The sequence below is a fragment of the Crassostrea angulata genome, chromosome 2, assembly GCF_025612915.1.
Source record: "Crassostrea angulata isolate pt1a10 chromosome 2, ASM2561291v2, whole genome shotgun sequence".
Taxonomy (NCBI): Eukaryota; Metazoa; Mollusca; class Bivalvia; order Ostreida; family Ostreidae; genus Magallana; species Magallana angulata.
In genome coordinates this window covers 27,566,548-27,586,152 of record NC_069112.1, presented here as the reverse complement: position 1 = coordinate 27,586,152, position 19,605 = coordinate 27,566,548, and the positions used below count along the sequence as shown (strand labels likewise).

General features: G+C 31.7%; 1 pseudogene; it reads left to right on the top strand.

Annotated features, from left to right (window-relative positions):
* The first annotated feature begins 6,445 nt into the window (after nucleotides 1-6,445).
* LOC128174115 (uncharacterized) lies at nucleotides 6,446-17,527 on the top strand (annotated as a pseudogene).
* Nucleotides 17,528-19,605: the final 2,078 nt, after the last annotated feature.

The window sequence follows — 19,605 nt, the reverse complement described above, 5'->3', positions numbered from 1 at the left end:
AAGTAATAGCTCTTTTATAATTTTCTTCTATGAAATGTAATTCGACACTATAAAAAGATTGTTTCATGTCTTTTTTACTTTATATAAGTGGGCATAACCATATCATATGCCGTCAAAGTATTTATATTTTTCATTTTGTCCATTTTAAGTATCGGTTACTAAGGTAACATTTCTCCCCAAGCAACCTTATTTTATTGTTTTTTTGCTCATTACACATAGGTGTATCCATGAATTTACACATAGCGAAAATTGATGATGCGTGGCATAGCTGCGTAACAAACAAATACAAAACCCTATGTCACTGTGCAGTCTTGTTTGCGGCTGATGTAATGGTAATAAAATGTACTCTGACGATTGGGATCATCAAAGTTTTAAGCAAATGTGACCTCGTATACATCTTTCATCGTAGGAAATAATTAGGGCACAAACAATTATACCAGGATTTCAAGCTCTTGTTAAAGACACACTGATATACATATAATTCAGACTGATCATTTTACAAACCACCCAAATGAAGATGATGGGGCAATGGAATGGATGATTTATGGGCTAGGACTAATTGCAATGTTGCAACGCCTTCATTATTTTGCTGCTAAATGTATATATACATGCACGCAACGATAAGTAACTTTACTAAATTCACGCTCACCGAAAAAAAATAACCTTAGATAGCTCGCAAGTTTGCTGACGTAACAATGGTAAACTGTATCAAATCGAGATTGTGTTTTACAGTACAAATAATATTTCTTTGTAAATGACATTTCAATGTTTTATGACAACATTTTGATTTTAAGTTTACGTTACGTTTTTCTACACAGCAGGTTAAAAAAACAAAATGCATATAACTTAAAAACATGGTTTTACATGTATCTAAACGTACTGCAATTAATAAAATCCTAATGGTTATTTTGATTAATTAGATTTATGTTCTCACTATTTGTTTAATAGGTAGGGTATCGTTCCTCAAACTTATGTGTTGTTGACGGTATTGGAATCTAGTTTTTTCATGTAATGTTTCGAATTTTTAGTACAAAAATATGCACATCTCTTATCTATTTCGTAAAGCTTTATGAACGAAATGTTGTATTATATCATCTTTTGTACTTTTCTTTAAATAAAATATTTTTTTTTATAGTATTAAGACTTTAGAACATTCTTCTGTATGTTAATCAAAGCCTTGGGGTAAAATATTGTTTTTTTTGCACGTTTAATACAATAAAAATTACCTAACTAGGAATAACATTTTTTGTAGTTTCAGCATTTTTAATTTATACCCGTTTCTGTGAATGTTTATGTAGACTTGAATTGAATGTAAATTGACGTGCAATCTAAATTATCTAAGTTTTTGTGTACTAAAAGAAAAAAGTGTCCATAACTGTATGTATTTTTGAAATTGTTATCAAGTCCTTAAAATAGGGTTGTGATATACGACATGGTTATTAAATCTCTCGTGTTGAAGTGAATCATTGACGGCTTTTAAAATTATTTTACATAAAATCAAGCAATACTTATTCTTTTGTGAAAATCCTCTTTGAAATATTAGGGTTTGTTGATTTCTTAGTTTGTTATTGTCATTTTTTCATTGTATACCTGGAATTATTTTATTCCTAATAAAAAAATGTATTTTGATTCCCACGAAGTGTTTGTTTTATTTGTAGATATTTGCTAGATAAATTAGCAATCTAAAAAGGAAAATATTCATTTTATAATAAAAAAAATAAATGATGCACTAAAACACCTTTTTAAAGGGGCATTGTCACAATTTTGGTCAAAAATCATTTTTTTCGATTTTAATGTTTACAATGCTTTAGTAAGGCATTTTTATAGGCAACCAATATTTGAGTGGCATTTGATGAGTTATAAGCGAGTTACAGAGCTTACAATTATTCGCTTTGTAAACAAAGGGTTGTTTACATTTCGAATGTTGAATTGAAAATCCCAGTTTTAGATCTAAAATAAATGTGTTTATCGTTAGGAACTGTTTATTTATGCTTTAAATGAATAATAAGATATTCAAACCAGCTTTAAACAGATTTTTACTGGTATATTGAACCTATGTTAACAAAAACAGGGCACGAGCCTTGTTTACATGACGAAGAATTGTAAGCCCTGTATCTTGCTTAAAACTCAACGACTGGAACCCAAATTTCATATGATCATTAGAAATGCATTCCTAAAGCATTGCAAATAATAAAAACAGAAAAATAAAATTTGACCAAAATCGAGACCATGCCCATGTAATTAAATATGCTGAAAACATTATCACCTTGATTCAAATACTTTTGTGTCATTAAAATCAATATGTAAATTAGTACCAGTCAGTGTTATAACATTTGAATCTTTCGCTTGAATGCTATACCTCATTATTATATTGTTTACTATTCATTTTATTTTCCAAGTATAACTTTGTTATGGAAGTGACCATATAGAATAGTGTTACCATTGCAGTTATTTTACATTGCTCCTAATGTTGGCAACAAGCAGAGGAGCGTCATATTAACAAAAAGTAATATCTTTGTGGAAGTTTTATTTTAAACATATCTTTTACAAAGCATACGAAATAAAACTGTTGAATCATATGACACATCATATTAGTTCTGTTAAGTTCCTTCCTCGTTTCGAAACTATTGGTTTGTTAAAGGTAATTTTATACTTCTGTTTCCCAAACTGCACCACACGTTTCTTCAATGTTTACATCGCAGGGGTCATTACACTCGCTATCAGGCATTTTTTTAAATAGGATGTCCGCAAAAACATTGACATCCATACTAAATAAACACAAAAATACATTTGTCTTAAAAAGAGAGAGAGGGGGGGGGATTATAGACAATATGATTAAAGGAAACGAGTATATAACTTTGAGGCATTAATGGTTTCATGATTTCTAGACTGTTTTGCTTATTCGCCTATAAAACCAAAGTAGAAAGTATACAAATACACATTTCCATGCCAAAATATTTAAAATTGCCAAGCTTGGCAATTTTAAATATTTTGGAGAGCACACATTCCAGCATTGAAGTCTTCCATAGGAAAAGAAAACATTTTCTCTGATTTAAAAACTCGATCTTAGCTGTCCTTGAAACACCCTACATACATGAACCTAACTGAAAAAAAGGGGAAAAATATAAAAATAAATCTTACGAACATATAGACTTTGAGCTGAGAGTTAATCAGCTGGGGAGATAAAACCAATATCAATGCATGTATGCAACGTAACAAGCAGATATCAAAGTTCACGCTTGTTGCTGTAAGAGTGGCTCTTCCTATACATTTACTTACCCTAAGGATAAAAAAAGGACTGTGAAGATACTGATCACTTTTGTAGACAAGACAAAAAATTTACCAAAAAAAATGTAAAAATGAGCATCAAATCATTAAATAATTCAATGCTTTAATAGCATGAGTATAATAATAGGTATTGCAGTAGCTGTGTCGGTCTTTTAGAAGATATTAATTAAAAAAAAAATAAAACAAAACAAAACACAAAGGTTATTAATAGAACAAACGTTTCTTCAAGTAGTAACGAAAACAAAAACAATAAAAAGAATGACAAATAAATGTGTTTACTGTAATATTTTAATATATTCATGTTTGTAAATATAAAGAGAACGATTCTGCTGGTGTAAATAGGTGAAAGTTTATAACTTTTGACGATTATTGGTTTGTAAGGAACATCATACCATACTGCAATAGGCAAACAAACAACATGAAGGCTCCAATATTTACATTGGCTGTTTGTTGCTTTTGAGTTAAATGTGTGCTGAAAAATCTCGCATTGAAATGATACATGTAAAATGATGAAATAACCATGTAACTATTCTCTTGCGTTCTCTATATTTCTAACCATATTGCTTGACCCTTCTATCTTTTAAACCACTAGTGTCATTTACATGTATTATCGAACAGTGATTGTCTGCATGCCTAAACTTTAAAACAATCAAATATTAAATAATAAAAACTTTTTGGCGTTTACGATTTTTATGGTTTAATACAACAATGCGGAATTAAGTAGAGGTGTTGGAGCATTTGATAGCATCGACTGATCTGGACACATGTTCGAGTCTGGTCTATCGATATCATGATAACAATGTAACCTTTGGCAAATAACGTAACTCTAATTGTGCACTCTCTCCACCACGGGTTGAAATAGGCACCTTGAACATGAGATGAACTGCGTAGTTAATTTAATTATAATATAAATAAAACGCAGGGGTAGCTTCAGATGCATAGCCTGATCCTCATTTACAAGAATGCTTAAACTATACTCTGAAATCATTTTATTTCGTTGTGACTCAATTTTCGTGGAATTCGTGGGTACCTCCCATCCACAATTTAAAATCATCCACAAATCGAATCATCCACGAATTAATAGATAAGTGTTATAAAGTCATAATTTCTTTGTAGGTATAAACTAATACACGAAATTCCAGCCCCATGAACTTGTATAATTCAAGCTATCCACGAAGAATCGCCCCTACGAATTTTAATGATTCCACAGTATAATAGTTACATGTATTACTGGTCCTAACGTCACCAAAACATAACACCAAAACATATGAACTGGCCTTGTTAATTTAAAAGTATTAGCGCCGTTATTTTGCAGCTCTGCTTGTACATGTATGTTCCTCAGAGAGTTGACGATTATATGGATTGTACAAGTCTTGTCAGGGGGTTATATGTAGAAGTCGCGCGAGGCAATTAATTTTTCGAGCAAGACTATAAACCCTTACCTCTTTTAAGTCCTTAAAGTCCCTTTGTGGAAAAAAGACTATTCAGTTTACATCTACTGACAAAACAGCCTCAGGATATAGTAATCAAAGTCTAATTGCCTGAACTTATCAGGCCTACCTTTAAACGCAAAATCGCTGTTTGGAAGCGGAGACTGACTTCAGTTCGGTTGAATTGACCTTGCATTAATTAATGAACAAATACGTTTATTTCTATCGGTTACAGTAATACGACTTTTATTCGCAAAAACTTTATTTAACGAGGTACAGTAGATGAAATATTTCGCAATGACTATTTGTCGCCTTGAAGCCTTAACCACGCCCATATTGTATTTTAAACTGGCGCGGCATGAACCTGTTATTGTCGAGAAATATTTGTGACAATAAGACTCCAGGGAATCTCGCCAAAATTTCTTTTTCACAAAAAAAGATATGACATTTGTTACATTACTTTCGTCGGAAACATATTTTTATGACCTCATTGATCATCACAGAAAGCATTGTATTTTTTGAATAACATTAAAAAAGTAGATAATGTCATTCCTATTTTTTTATTAATAATAAAGAAATAAACAATATAACCACAGAAAGAGAGAGAGAGAGAGAGAGAGAGAGAGAGAGAGAGAGAGAGAGAGAGACAGACAGACAGACAGACAGACAGACAGACAGACAGACAGACAGACAGAGACAGAGACAGACAGAGAAGACAGAGAGACAGAGAGACAGAGAGAGAGAGAGAGAGAGAGAGGGAGGGGGGAGATTGTTACCAGTGTTTCATTTAATTTTGTCTATAATAAAAAAAATATATATAACTTTACTTTTTGAGTAAGTTTTCTCGTTATGTCACAGATTTACCGGTTTTCACAAAATTTCAATATGAAAAAGTTGTGAATATTATAACCATTATGAAAACGTCATAAAACTGTTACAGTAAACAATATGTATTAACATCGTAACATTGTTGTTAGATATTCATGATGTCATTATTTCAGCATATGACAATCGAAATCAAGCAACTGCATTTTGAAACTTGTTCACCTTTTAACTACGACCCATAATTTTCTTTTGCGGTTGTAACAGATGCAACATCAATACATTTAGACAATTGTACGAAAAAAAAAATCGGACATGAACCAAATATCGAGTACATAGATTTGTGATAAATTGATGTAAACGCCATCTGCATCCTTGTACATAAAAACCGGTTACTTTAACTTGAAGATGCATTAAGCGGAAGTTATTTATTACCTTCAAACATGGTAAACTTACCTCTTTTTCCCAAACCTATCAATCTTTCAATGAATAGTTCAGATAAGAAGTAGTATGGATAGTATTTGTACGTCTTGCATGAGAGACACTTTAGCTGGAGGAGATTGCTCATAAATAATTGTGTAATTGAAATTTTTAAAACGATATTTTAAGCAAGCACGCGTCACATCTTTCTGATTTTGAAACAGGAAATTGGTTTTTAAGAATATTATATTGTTAAGACATTCTAGAAAGGTTTACTTTCAAAATTTCACAAGCGTTTTAATAACATATTAATATAATATTAAACAGGCCCCATCGTCACCAAGAAACCGTTGGTAGATCATAAACGTAGCACGTAAATGCGTTTAGCTAAGAGTTGCAAGTTGCCAGTTACGATTGAAGTTACTCTTAAGTCTACGAGCAGCCAGGGGCACTCTTAAATTGATCTACGTGCACATAAACAAATAAAAATGACAACCTTGTTTATATTAGCAGACGACATAATGCAGAGAAAATTACGAAGAAAACGAGTTTTCAGAAACAGGACTAACCTCCAAGACTTTCTGACCGACACCAATGTGATAGAGCGTTATCGACTGCCCAGAGAATTTTGTTTCCGTCACAAAGATCTCGTCAGAGAGGACGTTGAGCCAGACACCAACAGAAGCCATGCACTGTCAGATTGCACCCACAGGTGAATAAATTTAAACAATGTATATTTAGAGTTATCTGCCGTTATATATTACATTTTATAAACGGTTTATGTAAACACGAAGTGAAAATACAACATGCAGTCTGAGAAATGTTTTCGTGTCAACTGCTTAAATACAAAGACTTTACACACCGAAACTTCTGACAGAGAGAGAGAGAGAGAGAGAGAGAGAGAGAGGGTTAATAAACTACCAAATTGGAATGGCTTTTACAACTCATTATTACCAAACTGTAGCAGTGTGATTTTTTGTATGTAATGTTTGTTATTATTTTTGATCAACATAAATGCAATTTGATTATCTACTGAGTATGGGCCTTCTGAATGTCAGTCAAGCATTCATGCATGTTTTTAGCTGCACTACTTTTAATTCTGAAAGAGAACATTATTGATACATATTTAGGTACGTAAAGCAATGAGAAATTTTATTGAATGTTCAAAGGTTCTTGTGACCATGAGGTATCTTGCCAAAGCATCATTCTTCTCCGATTGTGGTGATTTACACCGCATAACTAGGGTCAGTGTATCCAGAGCGGTTGATGCCGTCACAAAGTCAATTTGTCAAGAGAATTGACAATATCCAATTCCTATAAAGGTATTTTCAAAAATCCTTTTAATTACTTTGTAGTAGGGATGTCAATTTTACTCGGCTGGCTTAGTCGATTAATCGGTAAAAAAAAATTATGAATAAATTTATTAACTAACTAAAAAAAGATAAGTACAAAAAATTATCAATAATTAATTGCTTTTTTCGTTCCAGAGGAGGAAGCAAATCATGTTTAACATGATTTGTACCAAACAGCAGGATTTCCCAATATCCTTGGTGCCATTGATAGGACTCTCCTTCTCATAATTGCACCCAAGGTGAATGAGGCAAAATATGTGTGTCATATGGGATACCACCCCATAAATATCCAAGTCGTTGCAGACGCATCTCTAAGGTTTGTATACGAAATGAATAACTTATGTTTTAGCTAAAATCTTGGCAGTGTCGTCTGTCAAAAGTGAAAAGGTTTACGTATGCTTAAAATATACCTCCGTTGTTTGACGAATTCCACTGAGTTGAACGTAACTTGCAAATCGTAAGTGCTACATTTACGATAGGTTTAGTGAAACGCTCGTATAGGTGATTGTCCGAAATCGTCAGTGTACTTGTACGTTTACGATAAACAAATTGTATAAAAGGCGAATTTCCAAAATAAACACTGTCTACAAAATGTGAAGCTGTGTCTGTTTAATTGTAAGGAAACGAAATACTACTTTATAAATGTACCAAATTAAAAGCTTAGACTTAACAGAAAGTACACATTATTTAATTTACTAAATATATAATTAAGCGTCTTCTCACGATCTCGTCTGCTTTAGATCAACGATCGATATAAAGGTGACGGCGAGGCTGGCTGTTCCAATTCTAGGAATAATAACTATAGTGAATATATAGGCCTAAACACTTTCATGGTAACACTGCTTTTCAAATTTGCTTAAGATGAGTTAAACCATTAGCTCAAAGTAAATACACCTATCGATCAAAACATCGTGTAAACAATAATATTCTATAGGTTTTCAAGCCACTGATATTAAAAAAAATAAAATGATTTCCTTGGTGATTCATGCAGGATATGAAGGTGGCGACATTGCAGAAAAATACGTAACCTGCATTAGCGGGTTATGTAATTTTTTTCTGCAAAGATCGCTTACTTCCTACCCGCATGTAACATCACATTACGTTTCAAAAGTATTTCAATGATAAAACATCAACGCTTTTTTTAAAAGTTGGTCTGACAGAAGTGGGCTCCCAGGTGGTAAAACATCAACGCTGACCTTTCTGGATTGATAACATTTTGAAAATAGGAAATGAATGTACTTGAATTTATTGATTTTATGAAACCATTTGAAGAATTACATCAAATATCACAATGGTAACTTTGACAAAAAGATAATTTGATTTAAACAATGAATTATTGTATTCTTTTATACCTTAAAGCTTCGCAATAATTTACTATTTCAAATGCCATTAAGAGCAACATAGATTGGATAAATGCCGCGATGATTTCAAATTTGTATTCAACATAAGTTGCATCCTCTTTATAATTTAAGGATATGTTTTTTTTTTTACATTTTGCTTATCAAACGGTGTTTTGCTGATATTCGACATGATGCTACTGTACGAACACAAACTGGACAGACGGATCAAATGACGAATATAAATATAGTATTCTGGATTGTGTGGAGGAATGCCTGAGAACAACAAGATGTCGGTCCGTCAACTACCACCTGGGAGCCCACTTCTGTCAGACCAACTTTTAAAAAAAGGATGGCTTTGTTTCATCAGGTGCACTTTACAATGTTTTTTTGTTTTTTTTAAGTATGTAAATTTTGTTTTCTCGACAATAAATTAAAAATTCAACATCTCATCGTGTGTCAGATGGAGAGAGCGAAATTTAGAAGGCAGTGGGTGTCATAAATTTTATCTGATTGGGTGAACTGAACCAGAAAACTACCATGTGGATAATAAACACAATTAGTTTCAGATATGCATGTTCGATGTTGACATAAAAAATATCGGTAATGTATAAGATTTATATTCCATTCGTTTTTAACCCCTCTACACTTTGAAAAGTTTTTCCCAGTTTTGAATACGCCTAGACAAAATTCTGTTTTAAGAGTGATAATTTACGTTATTTGCATTTGCCCAGTCTCAAAAATCCTCTTTATAAGAATTCAAAAAGTGAATGAATATCCCTTTTTTAGTTTAATTTCATTGAACAAAAACTATGTATTTTATCGTAAAATAGGTTGTCATATAGATATTACCAAGCGAACAATAATTAAAAAACGCAAAGTACAAGTGCATTTAAGCTATTGAAAATGGACCCGTTTTAGTGCCGTTTTTATGTAGAAAATATGTAACAATTACTTCTTCCCGTAATATTTCAGCACTGATAGAAACTCCTGATTTATAAGCACGCTATTATTTACTAAAATGAGAATACAGTTTAAAGCAAAATGAACTGTATTTTTTTTAAGCTTTTAATATTGCCGCAAAAACCTGTTAGTATGATAAATCTGCATGTGACTTAAACTTTTATGATAAATAAGATATGAAAAAATCATCAATTTTTGTCAGGAGAAAGATTTCTCTACTAAGGAATATGATAGCAGATCAAGTTTTGTACCGGACGATAATATTTCAATTTTGCTCAAATAAAAAATTATTTACGGCTATTCCTACAGCAATACGGGTCACAGAAGTTTTATAACCATGATATTTTTTTTTCATATTAGTATAAAATAGCATTATTGTAAAAACAAATTCCAACATGGAAATTGCAGCTCATATTGCTTTAAACAATTGAGGATTTTTTAATGCCTATAGATAATCTAAATCCGGAAGCTACTTGAATTTTGTCTATTTAACTCAGAGGGAGGAGACATTTAAATCAGCATTTTTCTGTTGGTGGATCGATCGGTGCGTTTTTTGAATATTTTTTATGGATTATTTTACGTCTGAAAAAAAAAATATAAAGTTTTGAAATTGCATATGACCATAGGGATGAAACAAACATTCCTGAATATACAAAATTGATGGAAATCGATTTAAAACATACCAGTGTTCAGCAGTGATCACATTTGACAAGACTACCTGGAAATAACCCACGTAACTGTTTGGAATCATTTATTTCTTATGTACGTTCAAACATGGGTCATGCAGGTAACAGCTGCCACTTACTATAGGAAAAACCTTCAAATTTCCATATGTTATTTGATTTTAGGTACCAGCCTAATGTTTTACAAACATTTTATTTTAACAGAAGATTTCTAAATATATAATGCGTCTTTTATCTTTTCTGCATGTTTGTACTTGGTTAGGCTGACAGTAAACAAAGGCTTTGAAATGAATGCCCGTCCTTGATTTACTATATAGAATCATAAATGTCGGCTCACTCCTACTATGTTGTAAAGCTTTGTGCTATTTATGTACACTTTTTTAGCGCTAAAACTTGTTGATTCTTAAGGTTAAAATATCAACAGATAATGTGGGATAAAAAATTATGCTTAGTTTGAATCTTCATTTTGTTCACCTTTTACCAGGGCCCGTACGTGGACTTGTTTTTACCTACTAATAGAATTATGTTGGTAGTCTATTTAGGGTATAACATTTTTAAGTGGTTGCAACATTCAATTTTACAATGCATCAGTCTCGAAAGAAGGCATCTTCGTAAGGTCTATAGTCGATGCAGCAAATACAATCTTCCAATGGGTCGCATGCTGACTGACAATTTTTATACGTGTACTTACTGTAAGACCATAATTAATCTCCAAATTGTCTAAGGATTTTCCGGTTTCGTTTTCCCAATTACGACAAAGAGCACGGCGGGTGTGACCGGTCAACAGAGAATGCTCACTCCTCAGTGGCACCTGTTCCTACTTTTCCCTTTGTTGAGGTCCTTGTTTCCTCTGTTCCTGTTATGTATTTTTTCCTTTGGATTTGTATCAAAAACTTTCAATTTGCAAAGCTTATATAAAATAAATGATAATCCGATTTTTTAAATACGTTGAATTACTTTTAATACAGCAAACAAAAATTCTATCCTGAAGTCTTACGTTCATTTATAAAAAAAGTACTTCATTTTCACAGAATTTCAAGTAAGGTGGTTTATAAAATGCTAAAAATTTTCGACGAATGGAACAGAACGTGGATTTCCACGTATCAATTATGTATTTCCTTTACGAGTCACGCTTCAGATTTGCTCGATGTGGTAGCATCAAAAATCATCTACATTATCAAAACAGAGATACAGTCCTTAAATTGATATGAGATTTATATGAACCGATTTTACATTTCATAGTTAACAAATTATAGAACCGAATGGAACACTCTACAGTTTTTGCCAATTAAAACAAACACTTAGTGTACTGAGATTTTAAGATTTGTCGACACCCAGTAAATTCTAGAAAATATCACACAGTAGCTATGACAGAAATGGGCAATTCAATACAAATAATGGATATGTTGTTTCCGTGTAATTTACGATGTAAATTAATGCTCATCTTTCTGAATTTATTCAACATGCCATTAACTTCCCAAAATGCCATCTGCGTTCACCCACGATTAGATCGATCGATTATTGTCAGGTACGACACACAGTAACTTTTTAAATTATTTAATGTTAAGACTTTAAAAAATTGTATCCACTTAAAGATAATTTGAAATTCTGTTTTATGATGCTTTTGGGCATTTTTGTTCATTAACAACATTTTAATAAATAATTTCAGAATGGCTACTCAATGTTACAGTACAGACACAAACTGGACAGAAGGGTGATAATTTAACTTATAAACTACAGCATTCTGGATTTTGAGGAGGATTGTGTAAGGATAACTCTACCCTCAGGAAGCCCATTTTTGTCGGACAAAAAATGACAAATTATGGCAATAAATTAAACAGAAATGAGAAAATGACAATAAAAAACCATCAACCATCTCAAAAATCCAAAATACAAATTCAAAGCAGAGCAAAACGGATTTCCAAAAGATACAGGTAGGATCAGGTTCTAAGGAGAAGTGAGCATACTCTGCTGACCGGTCACAAGCGCCGTGTGCTCTATGTCGTAATCGGGAAAAAACTGGAAAAGTCTGTAAACAAATCAAGAAATTTTCTAAGTTCTAAGTAGCATTTTATTTTTTTTTATTTATTAACGTCATGTGTAAGGCACACTTTCGCTCGAAGTGATTACACCAAGTCATCAAGCAAAACATCATGAAAAGATTGTCTAGGTTTTCAAGCCATTGATCAAGATCTATGAACATTGGCATTCAATTTCATTTTTTATTATTTAAAAGCAATTTTACGATAAAGCATTAACGTTGAAGTTTTCTAGATTGATAACCTTTTAAAACATGACGTTAGAGTGCTTGAATATATTGATTTTATTAAATTATTGAAATTTTTATGTCAAGTACCACAGTGGTAACTATTACAAATATCCAATTTGATATAGATAATGAATATTTTATTCTTCTATACTTTATAGCTTAAATTTGATAAACTATTTCGAATGCCAATAAACACCAGACATGCTGTATAAACACGGCGATAGTTTTACATGCTATCTATAGGCTATCGTTTGGTGCAACTTTTTAAGAAATATTCAACATACGTTGTGTCAAGTTATCAAAAATGCATCCTCTTTACGATAATCTGTGCCTAAGTCTAAGGATTTGTTTTGCACTTTTGCTCATTAATCGCAGTTGTGCTGACCTTCGACATGGCTACTCGATGCTAAAGTACGGGCAAAAACTGGAGAGAAGGATGATAACGTCGTATCATAAATACAGTATTCTGGACTGTGTGGAGGATTGTCTGAGAACAACACGATGTCGGTCCATTAACTACTGCCAGGGAGCACACTTCTGTCAAACCAACTTTGAAAACAGGACAACTGTACCTGATCTGTATATAGAGAAGTCTGGGTGGATATACAGTGATAGAGAGGACTGGGACACGGTAAGAATTATAGAAGGATTCAGGTCTATTTATATCATAGATTGATATAACATATGAATAACATCAGGTTTCTTTTATAAAAAATGATATACTGTTTCGCCTTGTTACTTCTTCGAAAATTACACAACATTTTTTTTATAATACCTTTATTAGTTAAACAAAAATCATATTATTGTAAAAAATATCAGAACAGATTCGTTTAAAGTGTATCCCATACGCTAGCTCTTTTAAAGCTCACCTGAGCTTTTTTGATTTTTGCCTAGAGTCCGTCTGTCTCTCTGTTTGTCCGTCCTGTAAACTTTTTGCATTTTCAACTTTTTCTCCAGAAACACCTAGCCAATTTCAAAACAATATTTGACAAAGCATCCTAAGGTGAAGGGAATTCAAGTTTGTTATCAGAGTACTGAGAGTACTAAAAATCGGGGTCTTGAAAGTTTGAATTTGTATTTGTCCTTGATCTTCTCGAATAGCTTCCAGATAAGTTGTTTCAATCTACCTTAAATTAGCTTTTGCAATTGTCTGATACTTTGTCTAAATTTTCCTCAATCCCAGCCTTCATAATTGTAGAAATTGACACAACGGTATTTCATGTAAAATAAGACCCAAGGAAAATTTTTAAAAATTACTGCAAACCGGGAAAATCAAAACAACTATATCAAGGTAAATAATTTAAATCATTAGATTTATTCAATTTTGTGATCCAAGAGAAAATCCACAAGTCGGACGGTATCCGTTATACAAGGTTTATGAAAACCCCGAAAACTCTAAAACTGCTGAATTAATAAGCAAAGTTAATATTTGTATACCAATAACTAACACAGGCACTCGACGTTAGAAATATTTCTTTTTACAGTAAGATTCCAAGTACTCCAACAATAAAAAGGTTTGTCACGGTCGCCATTTTGATTTTTTAGACCGACTTATCTGACACGATTTTCTTGCAGCGATTCATGCAAAATTAATAGGTAAAAATAAATCCGCTTGCCACTTACTACTTTTTGGTGTAAACTCGTGCATCACCTACACGAATTACGAAACAACCGTTCCGTTCATTAAAAACCATACTCAGAGACATAAATAACAAAGATTGGCAACTCCGCCATTAGCGTGTAAATGTTACGGGACCAACCTTACTTTGAGAACTACAAGTGCAACAGCAATCTTGTATAAGCCATTAAATTTTAACCTGATAGTGAACACCTGTAAATATGTTTAAGCATGTTTTATTTATGAAAGCAAAACGTTTAACTCTTTATTTAGTTTTTAAATTACTTTTTTTAAACTTATTTTTTTTCACAAAGTAATGGCAATGGTAATGCATTACTTTACGCATGTAATGGTAATGTGATGCATTACTTTAAGAAAATTAAGTAATGGTAATGGTAATTTAATGCCCTAATTGATGAAGAAATGGTAATATAATGCATTCCTTTACAATGTAATTCACTCCAAGCCTGATTCCAACTAAGCCTGACAACATGAAAATTAACATTTAACTTGGTTCTTCAATCAATAAGATTGTATATTTTATTTGATGTATTGTCACCAAAAATGAATAATCTACTGTGGTTTCATTAATATTCAGAGGTATCAATTTTCGTGGATTAAGTGAAAATCACAGTTTCAAAATCCGTGGCCAGTGACCCTATCAATACAAAATGTTAATAGAAATTGCACTTCAATGGACACTTAATTTCGTGGATCAACTTAATAACGAAATCCACGAAAATTGGTATTCAACAAATATTGATGAAAAATATTGTAATTATAAGAGTCACGTTTGAAATTTTATCTTCAAGTTTTTCAAGTTTGTTTTTTAATTTTCTTTGGTTTCTATGATTATATTTTAATATTTCTAATCTTGATGATATGAAATTAACAAAATACAAAAAAAAAAGTTTGAGTAAAGTGCTTAATTATATTTTTGATGGTGATACCAAACATTTTATAAGATTCTTTGTATGATGATCAATAAATCATTAGTTAAGAATATAAAATTATCCTCTGTTTTTTTGTTTAAGAAAGTTGACATTCACCGAAATATCGGGCATTTTTACTTTTTATATATTTCAACCAACAGTACATAAAACAATTGAGAACTCATAATTTTCAGGCTTTTGATTCTGTAAATTAATACTCATTATGCTTATCAATTTCGATTTGTTTGTTCTCTCAAATCATTAAAATACATATGTACACGAGGTACAAAACTGTGTTATTTGCGTTAAATTGTAATGTCAAAAAAGTTTAATTTAATATAATATTATATTATAACATAGTAATACATGTACATGTTTTAGTCTATTGTTTAAAAAACTGCTGATCTATCTTATTTATGTATATATACATCCAAGTTATAAACAGTTTGTACATTTTCATAAATGTTTTAATCGAACAGGCATTGGTTTATACATATATAATGTTTAGTGCAATGATCTTCCAGAAAATTGCTCATCTATTTTTGAAAAAACTAAATCTTCAAACTATTCTCAGGTAATTGATAACAAATACACCTACATTTGAAAACAGACTATAGCCTCCTGATCTCTAAGGTGTGAAAATCAAATTGTTGGTCAAGTGGGAATTGAACATTTCAGAATGTTGGCTAGGTGGGAATAAACCGCTCATACACTGTATTCCAGCACAAACCAAAAAAAAGCAAACAAATTAATTTTTATAACGCTTAAATTAAGTTTTATGTTGAGCAGATAAGAGTTAAATAGATTACGCCGGTTGATTTTGTATGATTTTTAAATAAAATGTTCTGAAAATAAAATTGTATTAAATTGTGTACATGCTACAAAAAGGAAGCAAATGCTCATGTTCGAGATAACCAAAAAGGCAGTATTATTATTCAAATGTTTAATCACTTATTGTTATTTTTTTTTTACAGTAAATCTCTACTTTCATTCTTAATCATGCCCACAATTTTGTAAATTTTGTGTAAAAGAAAGATTTAAAAAAAAAAACACAAATTCATGGCCGTTGGTCTTTAAAATATAATTTCGTTAATAAGAAATTGCACAGAAATGTTAAAGTAATTTAACATATTCAATACTGAAATTCAAAAGCCTTAGAGTTTCACGAATACGGGCAAAACCACTGTAGCATTTATATTTTTCCAGACCATTGCAGGAGCATGTTCGATGTCAAACTGTTCCATGAATGAAAAGTGCATTCCAAAACCTTTTGGACAGTTCAGCTGTGTGATTTCAGGTTCTTCATTTTCATATATTTGTTGTGTCACAAATAACGGTGAAAGAGACAATCACGTTAAATCTCACATTCTTTTTTTCAATCAAAATATTTAATAATGTAGATAATTTGATAGATACTTATAGGATCTTTTTATTAGATGTACGTATAAAAAGAAACTTGGTGCAGGGCACTAAACGGACATCACCTTTATTTCTATAAACTCTTTATTATGATAACATCTCAATTGTCGGCTATTTTAGACATCCCTCAATATTTGGTAAGATAGTTTTATATCATATATTTCACGCATCCAGAAAAGAAAATATATTAAGGTAGCTCCATACTCGTAAAATTCTCTGAGGAAAGTTGAAAAACCGAACTGATTTCGACTTAATAGACTTAAATGTCATCAATTGTTGGAAAAAATATACATGTCATCACACTTTTTGAGATGCCAGATAAACATAAACTAAAGCATACTTTAGCATTAGAAAAATGTATTTTTTTCTGTTTAAAGTAAAATCTTGTAGGCAGAAATTTGTTTTTCTTGTTTAATTTTAATGTCAACTTTATCAGAAAACTAAAATTACAAAAATATTTTAAAATTAATCGTTGGAATAAGAAAAACTATAGCATTTAGACATACAACTGAGAGAAAGGTCAGAAAAAGAGTTATTTCCCCTTTGCATAGATAAAATATATAAAAATTTGGAAATTTAGAATAAAATGAAGTGCGAAAATATCTTTAACCTACCAATAATTCTAATTACATCCATGTGATTATATTCACATAAAATAAATAAAACTATCTTGCACAATTTTTAAAGAATTCAAAGTTTTACAAAAAAGTGTGACATCACAGAACACTGGATCTACTTTAATAACCGAAAATTGATGTTTCATTTTTTATTAACAGATTGTGGTATACCTTCAAATGAAAGTTTCTCGATGGCAAAAGTTAGGGAATGGGATGCAATTGGTTTAGAAAGAGGAATTCATATTACCTGTTCTGCCGGATACAAGCCACAAGGTTCTGAGCGTTTTGTCTGTCGCCCTGATGGATCTTGGAAGACAAATTTAAAATGCACAACAAAACGTAAGATGACGTTACAAGCTGATTTTGCAACACATTAAACCTATGCTAACACTAAGAAGTATAAATTGTATTTAGGGGAAAAAATCAAATCGGATCGTTAAAAAATCGATGTTTAACAGTTGATTTATAAATGATTTTTTTTCTGGAACTATTCTTTAAATTCCCTGAAAGGATATATTAATATCCACCATTCCATGGCAGATGTTTTAACGGTATCCCTTTTCTTTTCTCGAAGGGTTGTAAGGCATACCTTTTACAATCATGCCTTTCACTTTCTTTCAGTTTCTGAAACATAATTTTTAAGTAGAAAAAAAAATTCCAAATCATATTGAAAGCTTACTGGGAAATTAAAATTTGTAAAAGAAGAAATATATTATCATAGGTAAGTGTGTGTATATAATTTTTTTTAGAAATAGAAACTTACAAACATTCAAATTTAGGTCAAGAGTCAACAATCTTTTAATTGATTAACCCCTCCTCCCAACTCTCTAAAAAAACACTAAAAATCAATTTAAAAACATACAAAAAACATACACATAATGAAGAGTTATCTCATCGAAGATATGTGATCGTAAAGGCAACATTCTCTTTTTCAAGACTATATAGAAATATACATGTCTAGGTACATGTATAAGATTTAATTGAAACTTTTTTCCATTTAGAAAAACTGGGATGTTTTATATACAGACAGGATGTTCTAGAATTTGGACAATATAGAGTTTACCCAAATGGAGAACATGAGTGTGAAGTCTTTTGTTTACTCCAACACCAAAAAAACTTTAAATATTACGGCCTGCGGGTTTGTATACTCTTAGGAAATAAAGTCTGTTGCAGTATGTACTAGTATTTGGACAAAATGGCAGCGTGTTTACAACGCGCTTATTAGCGTTTGATAGCAAGATAAAAAAGGGTATACATGGAATTGAGATTTCAGAAGTTATTTAGTAGCCTATCATTAACGAGTTTTTATTTCGTCTGCATTTGTAAACATACCTCTGTCTTCATAAAAAAAAAATTGCTCTAAGAGGAAAAGAAGTAAGCAATTATGAAAAAAAAATCACTCAGAATTTTTTTGGAAGCGGGTAAAATCATTGCCATGCGTCAGATACCTTGCACATACCAAGATTTACAATTGGGAGCTTGAAAAACCGTACTGAACAACGGGGCTTAATATAAAACACTCCATGAAGATGACGAACACTCACGGATAAGGCAAGGGTTTATCAGAGAGTTAAGTAAATGTTAACAGAAGAAACAATTTACACGACATTGTATCAAAATTCAATGAGAATGGAGACAAACCAAGTTTGCAGTTTCATTGACTTCAAAATGGGTAGAAAATATCAGTTTCAAGATAGAAAATACAGTCAATAATGATGTATATAGTCAAAAACGTTTGTTTTGGTGTCGAAAAGCAAATGCTCGCTGTAGAAAATTACAGAAAAAAAGGACCTTCATGCGAGAGCCTATGGATGAAGACCCGATTTGTTTTAGGCATAAAAGTTTAAGCCTTGTTACAAATAGATGATTTGGGAGGTGTCTCACATGGCATGGTGTCGACCCTATATATTACGTTGACGGTAACATTAAACCTGGCAATATCAACAGATATTATATGACAATTTGCACCCTGTTTTAGCAAACCATTTTTCAAAATGGAAGTTTTTTAATACGACAATGATCTGGTACATGGTGTGCGTTCCACCCAGGATTATTTACCGTATAGAACACGATTATAGCCAACCCGCTCATCATAAATTAAGGCTTATAGTGATGTGGTTTTCCTTTCCCTAGGGTATTAACATATTATGAACCTAACATAGCAATAGCCTTAGACAAATTAGCTGGCAGGCACAGAGCCCCGACATCAGCATCATCGAAAATATTTAGCTTCTGATTAAACGAAATCATTAGATAAGAGTTTGTAGAATAGAGACCAAGGAAGATTATATTTGTCAAATCCAGTTCTTCTGGACTAAAATTACACCCCTGTATGTATTAAACATGTAGCAGGCAGATTTAGACGATTACAAAATGTCGTTTGACTGAAAAGTAATCTTACAAAGAAATTAGTGAATTTTAGTTTGAAAGATATTTTAAATATGAAAACTGGAGC